The following is a 20,012-nucleotide window of genomic DNA, read 5'->3' on the forward strand; positions in this document are numbered from 1 at the left end:
CAGATTGGGCGACTTGCGCGTCGGAGATGGGGATGAAATGATGATGAGGACAACACAACACCCAGTCCCTGAGCAGAGAAAATCACCTGCCCCAGCCGGGAATAGAACCCGGGCCCGTTGGCGTGGCGTTCCGCAGCGCTGACCACTCAGCTAACGGGAGCGGACACGACGACGTCAGAATTGTGGCCGGAAAAAAGATCCTGACCGAGAAGAACTGGAGACACGTTTCACGGCCTGTGAATCAAAATCGCTTGCAACCCAACAGAAATTGCTGCAGGCAATGGATGAAGTTCCATCCCAACCTGTTACCGAGAGAACTGCGACGGGAACTCCACGCAAGGAATATCTGCAGTCGGTCACCTCGCAAAAGGTCATTGCTGACACAGGCACATAGAAACGAAAACAACAAAGGTCATCTTGCTGGAAGGACATATGGCTGGTTTTTTGAACAGTTTCCCATTCTATTAGATCTCAACTGGCCTGTAAAATCACTTCACTCGAAGCCCACAGAAAATCTGTGGAACATGTTCGAACAGCGGGTAAAACGCCGGCATCAGCGCCCACGCAGTTTGGTGACATTGCGCGATCATGTGACGTACTTGCAGAACTTTGTGGACCCACTTCCTAATCGAAACCAAGCGGTTATCGAGTTTAGGGGAGGAATTACACGGTATTAAATGATACTTGTAATGATTTCTCTAGGGGTATGTAATTTTTTTGTCTGGTGAGGTTACAAGTTTTGCTGACTATGCGAATCCCAATCATATGAAGAATGCACTGCACACATCACCAAATTTAAAAGGTTTGAAAACATTGCTATTTTCTCCTGAAGATATCCATCGGCTCAGCGCAGGTCTTGCTTTATGGGAAATAAGAATAAAAAAATCGGATGAAACTTCTGCAGATTTCACAGTGACGTTCTTCAGTTGATTTTTTTCTGTGTGGGCACAACAGACTCGACCTATTAAAAGAAAGACATTACTTACTCAGGCAGCATTTTTCAGATAAATACTTTACTTACAAGGGAAACTCCCCATCGCCCCCCCCCCTCCCTCCCGGTCAGAATTAGTGGTAAAATGGCCAAGTGGATAACCCTCAAAACTGAACACATATCAACCATGAAAACAGGAATAAGGTGTCTTGAAAATTTCTCGGGTATTCAGCCGGGTAGCGTCGTCCAAAAGAAGCGATATTTCGGCAAGCCGACTTCTTGCCATTTTCTTGGACTCCAATATCGCGCCTTTTGGACGAAACTACCCGGCTGAATATCCGAGAAATTTTCAAGATTTCTGTATGCCGGGAAAACCCCAGATCACAGAGGAAGAAAGTGAACTGAAGTGTGAAAAATAAGTAAAATAGGAACAGTGAACGGTCCGAGATCAAGATTTGCAACATCAAGGGAGTAACAATAACCACGGCGTCGTCGTTATATGGTCACTGTGTTGGACTGCAAAGTGGGAGATTCATGTTCAAATCTCTCTCGTGTCTCATTTTTTTCCCGTTCGGTTACTGACGTGTCTGTTCTCATCTGTAGTGTTGGCAATTGTCATGCTGTGCATTGGTTGTAGAATATGATTCGTGTTGTAAGAATACATTACCGTCTCAAGTAAATGCGATGAATAGGGACGGCAGGCGAGATACCGCATAGACCTATAGACCTATAGACCTGTTACAGAAGTTCAGATGGTTCAAATGGCTCTGAGCACTATGGGACTTAACTTCTGAGGTCATCAGTCCCCTAGAACTTAGAATTACTTAAACCTAACTAACCTAAGGACATCACACACATCCATGCCCGAGGCAGGATTCGAACCTGCTACCGTAGCGGTCGCGCGGTTCCAGACTGTAGCGCCTAGAACCGCTCGGCCGCCAAGACCGGCTGTTACTGAAGTGAAAACAATAAATAAACTGGTGTGAACTATTTTAAAAAAAAGGAATTAAGGGGTCAAGACTTCCAAAACTTAACGCAAGAGTCATAATGTTTGGTACTTGTGTAGAACAAATAGGATCTATTGTATCTACGTCTGGAGGTCCCTTTCTTAAACCTCTCTGTTGCAAACGGACGTGACACCACGACAAAGACACAAAATTGAATACAGCGAGGAGACACGTCAATGACCGGACAGATAGTTCATAATTTCTTGAAGAAAAAAAAAAGAAAAGACACAAGGGAGATTTGAACACGGATCTCACATTTAGCACTCCAACACACAACACACAACGACGACGCTGCAGCTCATCCACTTCCCTCGATGTTGCACATCTTCAGCTTGGATCGTTCCGTGTTTCTATTTCGCTTCTTTTCTCGCAGTTCACTATACCTTCTTCCTGTTGTCATACGATGGGGAGTTTACTTTGTTAGCACTAGCAGCCAGTTCAGAGCATTAGCTCATTTTCGAGCTCACAAGCGGATGTGGACACATCCTCCAAGTAAATCTAGAATAAATGCCACATTCCAAGCACATTTTCTCATGGCAGAGTTGCCATCGGGTACAGGTAGGAAATATGTAAGAACACCAAAAAGTAAGTTACACGTGTCGTCTCACGCTAGGACCATAGCGCAAAAATTATGGCGGATTGTCAGAAGAGGGTGCATGTACCGGATTTACTGCAGAGACAAATGAATGTTGAAATGTGTGTGAATTCCTAAGGGACCAAACTGCTTAGGTCATCGGTCACTAGACTTACACACTACTTAAACTGACTTAACTGCAGAGACATTTCTGGTGCATGGCAGCGTGCGAGTGAGATGGAGCGGCAACTGGAGACATGCTCAAAGATTGGAGTAAGCGAGACTGTAAGGTTCTTGTGGGAAAAACGTCTAGATTTCACACAGACCCACCATGTAAGTTTATTGCTACGTGGACCAAATACAATGTCGCCTCCACCCGTAGTAAAAAAATCGTGCTAACAATTTGACCAAGGCCACGCCGACGGGGGAACGGGACGGCGGGGGGGGGGGGGGGGGGGCGGGGGGTGCTGATCGCGAAGGAAGGCCATCGATATCGACAAGAGGACAATGTCGAGACTGTCGAGAAACGGGTTAGCAGCAATCGCAGAGCGAGTATCGTGGATATTGCTCAGCATATGAGCAACTCAGTTGGCGGTGGTTATTCCGTCGTACGAAATCTTCTGCAGTATCGCAAATTCTGCTCATATTGGTTTCCGTGATGACTGTTACCTGCTCACAAAAGCGCGAGGCCTATGGCGACTCTGGACTTCCTTGGGCGTTACTCCGTGAAAGACAGCGGTTACCTACGCCGCATCACTACGGGCGATGAGACATGAGTCCACCATTTCACATCTGCAACTGTGGGAGAGTCTATGGGATGCTCACACACATACAAAGTTGCATCACCAGTAGGGAAGATCATGGCCAGCGTTTTCTTTGACTGTGAAGGAGTCGTGTGGACATAACTTATGGCAAAGGAAACATTTGCTCTAAGCGGCACCGAAATCATTGCGCAACGCCATAAAGAACAATGGACAAACGCATTGTTCTCCTTCAAGACAAAGCAACACCCCACACCACTAGCACAGCACAAGCTTTGCTTCAGCTTTTTCGATGGAGGTTTGGAAGCATCCGCCTTATACTCCAGGTCTTGCACCATGCGGTTTCCGGGCCGTCCGGAGTAGCCGAGCGGTTCTAGGCGCTACAGTCTGGAACCGCGCGACTGCTACGGTCGCAGGTTCGAATCCTGCCTCGGGCATCGATGTGTGTCATGTCCTTAGGTTAGTTAGGTTTAAGTAGTTCTAAGTTCTAGGGGACTGATGACCTTAGAAGTTAAGTCCCATAGTGCTGAGAGCCTTTTGAACCATTTTTGAACCATGCGGTTTCCATCATTACGTTAAGCTGAAAGAACATCTGAGGGAGAGGGATTTTCCAACCATGTTGACGTCCACACAACAGTTTTCAAATGGACTCGTCACCAAGGAACGGATTTCTATGGTCGAGGCACTAAACAATTGGTAGAATGTTTAGACCGCTCTTTATAGAATTGATAACGATGTTAAAAGAAGTGTCATGTATCTGTGTCACTTTTACATGTAATGCAGCGTTCAATAAAAGTTAAAAGCCTTTCATTACGATGTGTAACTTACTTTCTGTAGGCCCTGCGTACACACTCGCAAACCATGCATACATAACTGTTTTCAATCCAGCCATATGCGGCCTGTCACTATGACTTAAATACAATAAAATGGCTTTTTACTCGCATATTTCGGGTTCAGGCATCATTATTGATTTCTGCTTATTACCAAGTCATCATCAGATGATCTCTTTAGAAAGAAAGAAAGAGGTCGACGGTGTAACATTAGGAAACTAAGTTAGTTTCCTAGTATTTCCCTTATTTATTTATTTCTGAATAAATCATCTGAAGACGAGTTGGGAATAAGTCGGCTTCAGTAATAATACCATTTGCGTAATCTGGGGCTGAAATGCGCAATTAAAAAATATACAGGACGATCACTGTCTCCCTGCGGCAGTTTGCCTGTTGAGTGTACAGTCGAATTGATTATTAACGTAACTATACGAAAAATATCGGCAAAAACTTCAATACATAGTGTTGGAAACTTTGAAGGGTCTGGAATGACCTATAGAAGGCTAGACTAAAGTGTGCGTGTACATTTTAAAAATTTTGGAACCAAATACTAGTGTCGTAATACCGTTGTGCATTTAAAATGTTGTAAATACATGCTGGATTTGGAAGTACCGATGAAGATAGCAACCAGGGCACAGGCAGTGTGGTGCAGCCGATTGGAAGGAAGTTCTACTAACATAGCTGCAGAAAACAAAATTTATATATTAGGGTTTGATACAGAACTTACGGCTACATACGCTTCTAGGTAAGAAACACTGTAATAAAGTAATGCATTTGTTTTCACGAAGTTTCTCTACACAGTCCCGACCTCTCCCCATACGATTTCTATATTTTTGGAACCACATTCGTGGCTACATTGCTTAAGCATGGATCAGAAAAAGGTTAAATTCTTACCTCAAATGTCGGTATTTTCTATCAGTTGGTTGACTGTGTACTCACTTTCTTCAGCTTTACCACTAACAGATACTTTCCCTTCTGTACAACTATGCTTTAGTAAAAGATAGCCAATTCAGATTCCAGAGAAATCGCGTCATTAAACCGAACCTCAAGGGGCAGCCAAAAGAAAACGATACATACAGAAAAAAGTAACTAACTTTTTATTGTTTAAAAAAATCTCCATAACTGTTAACACATTTATTCCACTGTGAGACAAGATGTGTGGCGTATTCATGGAAAAATGTCTGAGCAGCCTAGAACCATGATTGCGCCTAGTCGTGGGCCACTTCGTCCGAAGCAAATTAGCGACCACGAATGTGGTTCCATAAATATAGAAATCGTATGTGGAGAGGTCGGGACTGTGTAGAGAAACTTCTGCAAAGTGCTTGAAACAACCTTGGCAACATCCGAACGGGTCCACACCACAGGTTTCGCTGACAGGCCCTTATACGTCTTCCTTACAGTCCCTACCTCTCCCAATGCGATTTCCATATTTTTGGAGCCCTGAACAAAGAAAAACATTTGCGACGTGTATGGGGATAATGTCACTGGACAGAGCACGACAAGAATACGGTTCTCTCTTGTTAAGGAGGATCGTTTTGACATTATTGACTCCCCACGTTCAGGAAGACTTTCAAGGTTCAATGAAAGTCGCTTAAACGCATTAATTCACAAGGATTCAAGTCAGCGTACACGAGAACTGACACATGTGATGAACTGTGATCATTCCCTCATAGTGCAACATTGCATGCAATGGGGAAGGTTCAAAAATCGGGTGTATGGGTACCGCACGCCTTAAGCCAAAATCACAAAAATCAGCGGGTGACCATACGTGGATCTCTGGTTACTCGTCATAAATTTGCTAGCGAACCACACCGATCATCCCTATCTTGTATCGTTACTCGTGACGGTAAATGATGTCTTTATGCTAACACAAAGAAAAGAAAGGGATAATTTGTCTTAAACTAAGTAGCAACTCCCTGTACAAAGACTGGCGCGCCTTCACCAATGATAATGTTATGCATGTGGACGTCTTGCAGACGCAGTCCAAGAACAACGGCCAGGAACACGGCACGAAGTGATGCTAGTCCACGATAACGCCCGCCCGTATTCTCTTAGACTGACAGAAAACGTGCCCTCAGATTTTCAGCTTTGCAGCGTTCTATTGAGCAACTTTCAAGGAACTTCCTTTCCAGATGAAAATGCACTTCGAACATGGCTCGACAGGTTCTTCTTCTCAAAACCACGTGACTTCTACAGTTACGGAATCAAAAACTTACCCCAACGTTTATAGATTGTTGGAAATAACTGAGGAGAATATATTGTTAAACGCTAAACCCTCATTTACTTGTATCTGTTGTGTTTATGAAATTTATGGAAAAACGCTACGAATTTATGCACCAACCTCATAAATGAATTTCAAATTAGTTGCTGCCAGTCTCGTTAATTTTCAGAGTATTTCTTTAGACGAAAGAAAGACCCAACATCTATAGTACAGGTTCAGCGAAATAAAATTGGGATGGAAAATACGAGGGTTGTCCAGAAACTACACTACTGGCCATTAATATTGCTACACCAAGAAGACATGCACATGATAAACGGGTATTCATTGGACAAATATATTATGCTAGAACTGACATGTGATTACATTTTCATGCAATTTGGGTGCATAGATCCTGAGAAATCAGTACCCAGAACAACCACCTCTGGCCGTGATAACGGCCTTGATACGCCTGGGCATTGAGTCAACCAGAGCTTGGATGGCGTGTATAGGTACAGCTGCCCATCCAGCTCCAACACGATACCACAGTTCATCAAGAGTAGCGAATGGCGTATCGTAACGAGCCAGTTGCTCGGCCACCATTGACCAGACGTTTTCAATTGGTGAGATATCTGGAGAATGTGCTGGCCAGGGCAGCGGTCGAATATTTTCTGTGCCCAGAATGGCCCGTACAGGACCTGCAACATGCGGTCGTGCATTATCCTGCTAAAATGTACGGTTTCGCAGTGATCGAATGAAGGGTAGAGCCACGGGTCGTAACACATCTGAAATGTAACGTCCACTGTTCAAAGTGCTGTCAATGCGAACAAGAGGTGACCGAGAGGTGTAACCAATGGCACCCTATACCATCACGCCGGGTGGTAGGCCAGTATGGCGATGACGAATACACGCTCCCAATGTGCGTTCACTGCGATGTCGCCAAACACGGATGCGACCATCATGATGCTGTAAACAGAACCTGGATTCATCCGAAAAAATGACGTTTTTCCATTCGTGCACTCAGGTTCGTCGTTGAGTACACCATCGCAGGCGCTGCTGTCTGTGATGCAGCGTCAAGGGTAACCGCAGTCATGGTCTCCGAGCTGATTCTCCATTCTGCTGCAAACGTCGTCGAACTGTTCGTGCAGATGGTTGTTGTCTTGCAAACGTCCCCTGTTGACTGAGGGATCGAGACGCGGCTGCACGATCCGTTACAGCCATGCGGATAAGATGCCTGTCATCTCGACTGCTACTGATACGAGGCCGTTGGTATCCAGCACGGCGTTCTGTATTACCCTCCTGAACCCACCGATTCCATATTCTGCTAACAGTCATTGGATCTCGACCAACGCGAGCAGCAATTTCGCGATACGATAAACCGCAATCGCGATAGGCTACAATCCAACCTTTATCAAAGTCGGAAATGTGATGGTACGCATTTCTCCTCCTTACACGAGGCATCACAACAATGTTTCACCGGGCAACGCCGGTCAACTGCTGTTTGGGTATGAGAAATCGGTTGAAAACTTTCCTCATGTCAGCACGTTCTAGGTGTTGCCACCGGCGCCAACCTTGTGTGAATGCTCTAAAAAGCTAATCATTTGCGTATCGCAGCATCTTCTTCCTGTCGGTTAAATTTCGCGTCTGTAGCCCGTCATCTTCGTGGTATAGCAATTTTAATGGCCAGTAGTATAAGTTCCGATCGGTCGCGAAGTTAGAAACCAAAGTGAAAACCAGAAAGGTTTTATTTGCCACAGTTAGGTACGCCTTCCACCTACTTCTCTACATAGTCACCGCTCCAACTTCGGGTTCCGTCGTAGTGTTGTTTCAACTTTCCAATACCCTCGTCATAGAAAGCAGCCGCCTGTGCTTTCGGCCAGTTATCTGCCCTGTTCTGCACCTCGTTGTCTGTGGAAAAGTTTTGTATTCATAGCCAGCGGTTTTTGTGAGCAGAGATGAGACTCAGGGGGAGCCAATTACTGATTATATTGTGGGAGATCAAACACTTCTGACCGGAAACGCTGCAGGAGCGTCTTCATTGCCCCTGCAGTGTGCGGCCGAGAAGTGGCATGAAGAAGGAACTGCTCGACAGTTGTGTTATGTGGGCTGCATGACACAGGCGAAATCTCTAACCGGGCCCTCATACTTGGCGAGAGACGCTATTCCCTACACATCTTTACTGCTCACTGTTCACTCAAAAGTGAAAAAAGCGTCGCGACATGCTCGACGGACATACAAGAAACGCTGCCAGCACATCTGCGTAAAGCTTTACCGGATTTTCCCAGTGGTTTCCATTTTGCGACCGATCGGAACTTACTTTCTGGACAACCCTCGTATCTACATCCACATCTACATCCATACTCCGCAAGCCACCTGACGGTGTGTGGTGGAGGGTACCCTGAGTACCTCTATCGGTTCTCCCTTCTATTCCAGTCTCGTATTGTTTGTGGAAAGAAGGATTGTCTGTATGCTTCTGTGTGGGCTCTAATCTCTCTGATTTTATCCTCATGGTCTCTTCGCGAGATATACGTAGGAGGGAGCAATATACTGCTGGACTCTTCGGTGAAGGTATGTTCTCGAAACTTTAACAAAAGCCCGTACCGAGCTACTGAGCGTCTCTCCTGTAGAGTCTTCCACTGGAGTTTATCTATCATCTCCGTAACGCTTTCGCGATTACTAAATGATCCTGTAACGAAGCGCGCTCCTCTCCGTTGGATCTTCTCTATCTCTCCTATCAACCCTATCTGGTACGGATCCCACACCACTGAGCAGTATTCAAGCAGTGGGCGAACGACTGTACTGTAACCTACTCCTTTGTTTTGAGATTGCATTTCCTTAGGATTCTTAAAATGAATCTCAGTCTGGCATCTGCTTTACCGACGATTAATTTTATATGATCATTCCATTTTAAATCACTCCTAATGCGTACTCCCAGATAATTTATGGAATTAACTGCTTCCAGTTGCTGACCTGCTATTTTGTAGCTATATGATAAGGGATCTATCTTTCTATGTATTCGCAGCACATTACACTTGTCTACATTGAGATTCAATTGCCATTCCCTGGACCATGCGTCAATTCGCTGCAGATCCTCCTGCATTTCAGTACAATTTTCCATTGTTACAACCTCTCGATACACCACAGCATCATCTGCAAAATGCCTCAGTGAACTTCCGATGTCATCCACCAGGTCATTTATGTATATTGTGAACAGCAACGGTCCCATGACACTCCCCTGTGGCACACCTGAAATCACACTTACTTCGGAAGACTTCTCTCCATTGAGAATGACATGCTGCGTTCTGTTATCTAGGAACTCCTCAATCCAATCACACAATTGGTCTGATAGTCCATATGCTCTTACTTTGTTCATTAAACGACTGTGGGGAACTGTATCGAACGCCTTGCGGAAGTCAAGAAACACGGCATCTACCTGGGAACCCGTGTCTATGGCCCTCTGAGTCTCGTGGACGAATAGCGCGAGCTGGGTTTCACACGACCGTCTTTTTCGAAACCCATGCTGATTCCTACAGAAAAGTCGTTATACTCGAACATAATGCGTGTTCCAAAATTCTACAACTGATCGGCGTTAGAGATATAGATCTATAGTTCTGCACATCTGTTCGACGTCCCTTCTTGAAAACGGGGATGACCTGTGCCCTTTTCCAATCCTTTGGAACGCTACGCTCTTCTACGGTACACCGCTGCAAGAAGCGGGGCAAGTTCCTTCGCGTACTCTGTGTAAAATCGAACTGGTATCCCATCAGGTCCAGAGGCCTTTCCTCTTTTGAGCGATTTTAATTGTTTCTGTATCCTTCTGTCGTCTATTTCGATATCTACCATTTTGTCATCTGTGCGACAATCTAGAGAAGGAACTACAGTGCAGTCTTCCTCTGTGAAACAGCTTTGGAAAAAGACATTTAGTATTTCGGCCTTTAGTCTGTCATCCTCTGTTTCTGTAACATTTTGGTCACAGAGTCTCTGGACATTTTGTTTTGATCCACCTACCGCTTTGACATAAGGCCAGAATTTCTTAGGATTTTCTGCCAAGTCAGTACATAGAACTTTACTTTCGAATTCATTGAACGCCTCTCGCATAGCCCTCCTCACACTACATTTCGCTTCGCGTAATTTTTGTTTGTCTGCAAGGCTTTGGCTATGTTTGTGTTTGCTGTGAAGTTCCCTTTGGTTCCGCAGCAGTTTTCTAACTCGGTTGTTGTACCACGGTGGCTCTTTTCCATCTTTTACGATCTTGCTTGGCACACACTCATCTAACTCATATTGTACGATGGTTTTGAACTTTGTCCACTGATCCTCAACACTATCTGTACTTGAGACAAAACTTTTGTGTTGAGCCGTCAGGTACTCTGTACTCTCGTACTTCATGCCGCCGAAGACAGGCGACTCCGCTCACGCTATCCGACTCAGGTGCGGGTGTTGTAAGTTGGGTTGCCTGTCGTAAAGGGCAGGAAGTATTTTGCAGGACAGTTTTATTTGCCCATCGCGTTGAAGGCTTGTCTAGCACAAAGAACGAAAGTGTATGTTTGACACAGTACAATAAACTGCTGTACCTCCTCAGCTGTTAACGATGTAAAAATTGCAAGTTAACTGTATTGAGGAAGGGATGCAGTGCCGCACAACGGCAAGATTTAGTGCGTTGCAATACATTTTAGTCGTCAAAGCGAACAAGACCTATCTAGGAAGGCAGCGCCATCGTTTTCACACCAGAGAAGCAGGCAGGGGAGGTGCTAACAGCGTACACTCCAGTATTGTTATTGTGGAACGCTGTAACGCACTACACGTCTCTAGAACATTGATACGCATTGCAAGACAGCTGAACCGTGATCAGCACAATAGTTAGACTGTCACTTTTTGACAACGTTTGTTAAAGTTGTAATGAAACCACGTTTCGTCTAAATAAATCACTGCCTTCTTCCTTTCCGATGTTCCATTTTTATGTAAAAATTTAATATAGAAACCCTTTTCGTTTTAACTATACCGTCTCATTGGCACGCATGACAACTCATTTGTACTGGCACCAAATACAATAAAGAAATTTTTTTAAGAGCTGTGAAGTTTTCTCAAAGTTGTATTTCTTTGCGTTGTTAATAGAACCGCAGAAGTTGGTGTTTACTAAAACCTTTATCCATAGCGTCAATGGCATATTTATTGACAGTATCTTATTTCTAGATGCTCGAATCCCCTTCTGTTTAGCACAGTGTCTCCTCTACTGTACGTCGGCACGCTGTCGGCTTCCTCTGCTTTAAAATTATGCTTGCACATTCTGTCACCTTTCCCGTCAACACCATCGCTCTTTCCTTCTCCTCACAGCCAATAAATCCAATGACGTTAACAGCAAGCGGTCGGGACTTCACAAAAAAGCGTTTTCCGCGATGTATTTTCCACGCATGCACTGCTTTGAACTGGTGGGTGGTAATACCTTGTCACGTGATCACGTTAGTTCCCACGACAGCCTTACCAACAGTTCGCTCTGTCGAGTAGTCCATATTACCAAACCTAGTCTCAGCTGCAGGTTGCCTACCTAATCACTTCCAGGGGCAACAAAGTTTGTTTTTCACTATGTTACATACGTATTCAGCGATTTTCAAACCCTAATATTCTGTCATAATCTGCTCATTAAGAGGTACAGTCTTACGCTGAATGTTTTTAAGACAATAAAAGAATCATTAAAGTTAGAAACTCTGCGTATGTCTAGAGCCCGTGTAGCTCACCGCTCGGAAATTACCCAGAAAGTATGCATCCAGTATTTGAGAATATGAGCACCTGGCGACGTCGAACGAGCTTTACCCATAATTCAAACCATTAAGAAACTTTGTCTTCCTGGAAACCCTCCCTCCACACTGAACCGTGTAAATAATAAGTTTATCGTTTATTGCACTTTCGCTGTTCATGTAATAAAAGTTCAGCATCGGACATCATATTTCAGTTTATTACTTCTTACGACTAGCTCTGTTCGCCTCACAGTTGAAGACTGTGACCACGTAAACCACTGAATGTAACTACGAAATTATATATTTGTACGAGACGTAGTACACGAGATATGACGTCATATACATTGATATCTGTGAAAAACTAGCTTTTGTTAAAAAAAAAAGGAGCGCAAATTACCTAGCCTATAAATTTGTATTTGGAGAGTAGCCGCTTTGAGCAAAATACTATTTATTATTTTTGTTTTCATTCGCCAGATATGTTTCGATGAAGTTACAGCAGCATCAGGGGGTTTCATGTTATCTTCTATAAAATAGGAAAAATTATTTTTACTACTAGTACACATACAGACTTGAGTTTATAAAGTCAGTATTTACATATTTGAAAAATGGACAAAATTTTGTATATATACCTTGTTACCACATGCAACTCAATGTACTTGTTTTGTTTTCCAGTTTCTCATCTACAACCATATGGAACTTGATGTAGAACAATTATTTGATTCGAAAACTTACGACTGGGCTTTTTATGGTTATTCCTACTGTTAACTAATATTATGTGGAATATTGTCTGTGTGTGTGTTTGCAATATTTTTCACTTACTTTTGCTTGTTTCCTCATTATCTTCACTGTAAAGGCCTGCACTAAGTAAATTTTCGTGTCACTGTTTACAAACAACAGAAACAAGATGCCGGACAGCTGAACAGTTGAGTGCTTTCTGGGTAGGACTTTTGAATCTTTGTGAAGTGTGTGGGTGTGTGGGTGGGTGGGTGGGTGTGTCGGTGGGTGAATGGGTATGAGTTTTATTTATTTATTACTTTTTATTTTAGTTTTACTTATTTCTTTTTATTTCAGTCATTTATTTTTTATTTTTTGTTGTGTGTGTTTGTGTGTCTTTGGAAGGGGGTTTGGGGTGTTTATGGGTTCGTGTTGTCTGATAGTTCTTTGAGGATAGCCAACAGAGCTCCACTGCAGAGGACTGCGTATTTACTTGCTTTTCTTCAATTATGGATTTTTGTATTCCATAGTTGTCTGTTGTTTGTAAACAGTGATACAAAAAGTTTTTTAGTGCCGTCCTTCATAGTGAAGTTAATGGGTAAACCAGCAAAAGTAAATTATAGTTATTGCAAACACACACACACACACACATACATACACATACAATATTCCACATAGTATTAGTTAATGGTAGGAATAACCACAACAAGCCCACTCCTAAGCCTTCGAATCAAATAACTGTTATACACTAAGTTCTATGTGATTGTAGATGACAAACTGGAAAACAAAACAACTACATTGAATTACACAAAATCCAGCAAACCCATAGCATGTGGTAAAAATGCATATACGCGAAACTGTGTCCATTTTGCAAATATGTAAATACTGACTTTATAAACTCATATTTGTGTGTTTACCAGTAGTAAAAAGAATTTTCCCAGTTTAATAGAAGATAACAAAAACCCACGGATGATGCTGTAACTTCAGCGGAACATGTCTGGGGAATAAAGAGAAAGAAAAAGAAATTGTGTTTTCCTCCAAACGGACGCTTTCCAAAAACAAATCTATTTGCAAGCAAACACGGACAGAAGAGCTTCAACCTCAAGATGGTTACCCAGACTATATTTATCCAGTTTAGGTTTTGATTTTTTCATTAGTCTGTCGTTGAATAATCCGGAATTAATAAAATCAAGATAATTGGGGTTTTATGTTTTCAACCACAAAGGTTTTACGTGCCTAACGACAAATATTTATCACATTAACTCATTTTTAAGTTAATCACACATCTGAAGCTGTTTTATAATTGGGACTTCGATTCTTTAAGGGGGGTCTTCGTAGTAAAGTTGTTGCTGCTGTGGCCTTCAGTCAAATAGAGTGGTTTGTAATAGCTCTCCATGCAAGTGTATCTTGTACAAGTCTCTTCATCTCTGCTCTTTGATTCTCCCTCTACAGTTTACTACTTCCCCTCCCCCCACCCCAAGTTCCTTCCATTACCAAACTGTCAATTCCTTGATACCTCAGGATGTGACGTATCAACTGATCCAACAGTTTCTGGGCGCGGTATGCTATAATCTTTTTTTCCCTGGTAAGATTCAGTAAGCCTTCAGTAGTTAGTCGTTCTCACCACCTAATCTTCAGAGCTTATCTACAGCACTACATTTCAAAGCTTCTATTCTCTTCTTGTCCTGATTGCCTACACTGCAGACAAATACCTTCAGAAAACACTTTCTAAAAGTTAAATTTACCTTCAGTGTCAATGTTTTGAAACATAGTGTACTTAGAGTCCCCCCCTGCCCCTCCCTTAGTAGTGGAGTGATTTTTTGTCAGCAAACATCAGCGCCTCCACTGTCCAGCGTTAAGATACGTGAGACAACTTTATCGACACCGATGTATGCTAAAATTCTTACGATCAAGATTCATCGTATTGTGTAAGCCTCGCGAGTTCCAGTCCAGACAGCGTGATGACGACATTACGCTCGAGCTGTGGAGTCCAGGGCTCTAGAATGGGCGCGACGTCTTTCTGGGAACAGCCGGCCGGCGCTCCACGTACCCAGGTCGGCGCCTCTCGGCGCCGCTGCTCGAACCGGTCGGCTGTGGGTCGCGTCGCCTTGCATCAGCTTCGTATCCGGCCGTGACGTGCGCGTGACGTCACTCACGCTGACCCGCCGGCCGTCCTTGCTCAACGTGGCCGCCGCTCCCCGTGTCAGCTCCCGCCGCCCGCATGCCGCATCCCGCTGTTTACACGTACAGTATTCGCAACAGCTCTGGCGGTACCCAGACCGATAAATTTCTTCAAAATAGCTCTAAGCACTATGGGACTTAACATCTGAAGTCATCAGTCCCCTATACATAGAACCACTACTGGCCATTAAAATTGCTACACCACGAAGATGACGTGTTACAGACGCGAAATTTAACCGACAGAAGATGCTGCGATATGCAAATGATTAGCTTTTCAGAGCATTCACACAACGTTGGCGCCGGTGGCGACACCTACAACGTGTTGGCATGAGGAAAGCTTCCAACCGATTTCTCATATACAAACGGCAGTTGACCGGCGTTGCCTGGTGAAATGTTGTTGTGATGCCTCTTGTAAGGAGGAGAAATGCGAACCATCACGTTTCCGACTTTGATAAAGGTCGGATTGTAGCCTATCGCGATTGCGGTCTATCGTATCGCGACATTGCTGCTCGCGTTGGTCGAGATCCAATGACTGTTAGCAGAATATGGAATCGGTAGGTTCAGGAGGGTAATACCGAACGCCGTGCTGGATCCCAACGGCCTCGTATCACTAGCAGTCGAGATGACAGGCATCTTATCCGCATGGCTGTAACGGGCCGTGCAGCAACGTCTCGATCCCTGAGTCAACAGATGGGGACGTTTGCAAGACAACAACCATCTGCACGAACAGTTCGACGACGTTTGCAGCAGCGTGGACTATCAGCTCGGAGACCGTGGCTGCGGTTACCCTTGACGCTGCATCACAGACAGGAGCGCCTGCGATGGCGTACTCAACGACGAACCTTGGTGCACGAATGGCAAAACGTAATTTTTTCGGATGAATCCAGGTTCTGTTTACAGCATCGTGTAGGTCGCATCCGTGTTTAGCGACATCGCGGTGAACGCACATTGGAAGCGTGTATTCGTCATCGCCATACTGGCGTATCACCCGGCGTGATGGTATGGGGTGCCATTGGTTACACGTCTCGGTCACCTCTTGTTCGCATTGACGGCACTTGGAACAGTGGACTTACATTTCAGATGTGTTACGACGCGTGGCTCTACCCTTCATTCGATCCCTACGAAACCCTACATTTCAGCAGGATAATGCACGGCCGCATGTTGCAAGTCCTGTACGGGTCTTTCTGGATACAGAAAATGTTCGACGGCTGCCCTGGCCAGCACATTCTCCAGATCTCTCACCAACTGAAAACCTCTTGTCAATGGTGGCCGAGCAACTGGCTCGTCACAATACGCCAGGCACAACTCTTGATGAAGTGTGGTATCGTATTGAAGCTGCTTGGGCAGCTGTACCTGTACACGCGATCCAAGCTCTGTTTGACCCAATGCCCAGGCGTATCAAGTCCGTTATTACTGCCAGAGGTGGTTGTTCTGGGTACTGATTTTTCAAGATCTATGGACCCAAATTGCGTGAAAATGTAATCACATGTCAGTTCTAGTATAGTATATTTATCCAATGAATACCCGTTTATCATCTGCATTTCTTCTTGGTGTAGCAATTTTAATGACCAGTAGTGTACTTAAACCTAAGGACATCACACACATCCATGCCCGAGGCAGAATTAGAACCTGCGACCGTAGCAGCAGCGCGGGTCCGGACTGAAGCGCTTAGAACCGCTCGGTCACAACGGTTGGCTAAATTTCTTCACTACCGCAACTGCGTGAGATTATCAGCGAACAACTGAATTGTAATGGGAGCCGACCATTAAAATGGCGTCACCTTGTAGACGGCAGGCGACAAAGGAAAAAATTTTCGTGAAGTGCACATGCTCGGATATGCAACTGACGACTTCTCCAGCACAACCTCGCAAAGTGATCACGAAGTTTGTTGGCTGGTTGATTTGGGGGAGGGGACCAACATCAAGGAGTCCCGTAACACCCTATCGCGAGTCCACACATTCATCATATTAATGTGAGATCATGGCAGAGCAAAATTTTGAGGTAGTGTGACTATTCTGACTGAGCCAGTAGCCAGTAGTGAGCCAGTGGGTGTGTTGGACGTTCCATCGACCTACGGACCCCCTTGAAGCTGTCTCCCGCAGTCGGAGAAGAAACGTTGGGAATTGAGACAAAATTCATCAACCGGCCATGGCATAACAGCCCGGATAATTGTAATGGACTGTTGTAGAATTTTGGAACACCTACTATGTTCGAATATGATGACTTTTCTGGAGACTAGAAATCTACTCTGTAGGAATCAGCATGGGTTTCGAAAAAGACGATCGTGTAAAACCCAGCTCGCGCAATTCGTCCACGAGACTCAGAGGGCCATAGACACGGGTTCCCAGGTAGATTCCGCGATTCTTGACTTCCGCAAGGCGTTTGATACAGTTCCCCACAGTCGTTTAATGAACAAAGTAAGAGAATATGGACTATCAGACCAATTGTGCGATTGGATTGAACAGTTCCTAGATAAGAGAACGCAGGATGTCATTCTCAATGGAGAGAAGTCTTCCGAAGGAAGAGTGATTTCAAGTGTGCCGCAGGGGAGTGTCGTAGGACCGTTGGTATTTACGATATATATAAATGACCTTGTGGATAACATCGGAAGTTCACTGAGGCTTTTTGCGGATGATGCTGTAGTATGTCGAGAGGTTGTAACAATGGAAAATTATACTGAAATGCAGGAGGATCTGCAACGAATTGATGCATGGTGCAGGGAATGGCAATCGAATCTCAATGTAGACAAGTGTAGTGTGCTGCGAATACATAGAAAGATAGATCATTTATCAGTTAGCTACGATACAGCAGGTCAGAACTGGAAGCAAATTCCATAAATTATCTGGGAGTAGCCATTAGGAGTGATTTAAAATGGAATGATCACATAAAGTTGATCGTCGGTAAAGCAGATGCCAGACTGAGATTCGTTGGAAGAATCCTAAGGAAATGCAGTCCGAAAACAAAGAAAGTAGGTAACAGTACACTTGTTCGCCCACTGCTTGAATACTGCTCACCAGTGTGGGATCCGTACCAGATAGGGTTGACAGAAGAGATAGAGAAGATCCAACGGAGAGCAGCGCGCTTCGTTACAGGATCATTTAGTAATCGCGAAAGCGTTACGGAGATGATAGATAAACTCCAGTAGAAGACTCTGCAAGAGAGGCGCTCAGTAGCTCGGTATGGGCTTTTGTTAAAGTTTCGAGAACATACCTTCACCGAGGAATCAAGCTGTGTATTGCTCCCTCCTACGTATATCTCGCGAAGAGACCATGAGGATAAAATCAGAGAGATTAGAGCCCACACAGAGGCATACCGACAATCTTTCTTTCCACGAACAATACGAGACTGGAATAGAAGGGAGAACCGATAGAGGTACTCTAGGTACCCTCCGCCACACACCGTCAGGTGGCGTGTGGAGTATGGATGTAGGTGAAGATGTAGATGTAGATTCCCTCTATATGCGGATTTCAGATTAACTTCCATGGTGAGAGGGCTGTATTCCGGAGTCAGCCCCTTTCCCACTGCTTAATAGCGACGTTTCTGAGCTTATGCGTCAAGTGCATACCTAACCCGGCAGTCTGTCGCGTGACATTTTTTTATAAACTTAGCGACATGCACCAGCAGTCTCCAGCGTAAGCCGCACCTGTAGATGTCGACGTCATCTGGCTGCAATCCCGAAACCTTATGCAAAACTCACTATGCAGGGATTAAGGAAACTATAATAAACATGGGTAATAGCTAGAGTGTTGCGAAGCTGTACGGTGGGTTCTTAACAATTTCGGGAAGTTTTAGGGATCTCCGGACCACTCAGCCGTACTTTCAGCATACGTAACAAAGTGGTGGACGGGACGCTGCCTCTCACCCGGGGTTTCCCCCGCCCATTCCTCCTGCTGCTCTCCAGCTAATAACTGTAATTATCCCAACACAGACCGAGATGCTGGAACATTCTCGCCAGTCAGGTGCAGAGCTAAGGGCTACCTGTCAGCGCGTGTCAGCGCCACTGGAGGATGGCGACAGCACTGCCGGAAGCGTGTGTCGACTCGCCCCCGAAGTTCAGAAACACGCGGCTTACAAGACACCAGGTCTCACTGGCGCTGCACAGACACGCCGGCCAACAGCTCTCGTGCATATGAGGCTTTAAATCACACATAGGACAATGTTGTTGGTTTTGGAATCACCTACGCCAGTATTCCTTTCTGCATGCACATTTAAATTTTCTTTTTAATACAGTCAAAAATCGGAGAGATTTCTTATAGCACAAAAACGATTATTTTAAATAATACATTTTGTTGTATCTACCACGGTAACGGTAGTCCCCTCGATTATTGCCTCATTTATCCTAACAGTCTTCGTACTTTGCTAGGCAGTCCTGGGAAACTTCTACCTGAACGACCCACAGCACCTGTGACGAAGCCCACTAAATGTCATCAGTGATGCCGAAGCGATGTCCTTTCAGTTCTGATTTTAATTTTGTAAGCGGACAAATTAACACGAGGCAACGCCTGTGTTGTAGGGTGGCAAAGGATCACAGTCATTTTTCGCTTCATTCGCGAATTGACAAACTTAATGCTCTAATTGCCCACCTAAAACCTTGGCACTTTAGTACATCTACGAAAAAATTTGAAACGCCCAACATCGTTGACAATGAGAATTACTGTGAGTATCATTACGAATTTGGATCGAGTGGATATAAGGTACCAACCCACTCTGCTGGAATGTGAGTAAATTCACAACTCGTGGTCTGTACTTATTCTTTTCGTGAATTTTTCTTCGTCATCAGCTCGTCCAAAGAGACCTTTCCAAATGTTCTTATCGGGTAATCAGATGAGGAACAAGCTTTTCTGTATCTTTACGCATTTTTCGGTAATTTCCAACAATGATTGACTACCGGAGTCGGAGGGCTCCAAATGATACATATCGAACGTGCGATAGTAAATCGATTATGGAAGTTTCGTGGCGCGCGTTATGATAAATTATTTGCGATCGTCATTTTTATCAGTTTTGCGTTGTATCTTCAGTTCGTGTACATTACATTCACGCCGTAGGCCTAATTGTTTGTGATTCCACTGGGAAATCGACACTGTTTCT

Source organism: Schistocerca serialis, chromosome 6 (genome assembly GCF_023864345.2).
Source record: "Schistocerca serialis cubense isolate TAMUIC-IGC-003099 chromosome 6, iqSchSeri2.2, whole genome shotgun sequence".
Taxonomy (NCBI): Eukaryota; Metazoa; Arthropoda; class Insecta; order Orthoptera; family Acrididae; genus Schistocerca; species Schistocerca serialis.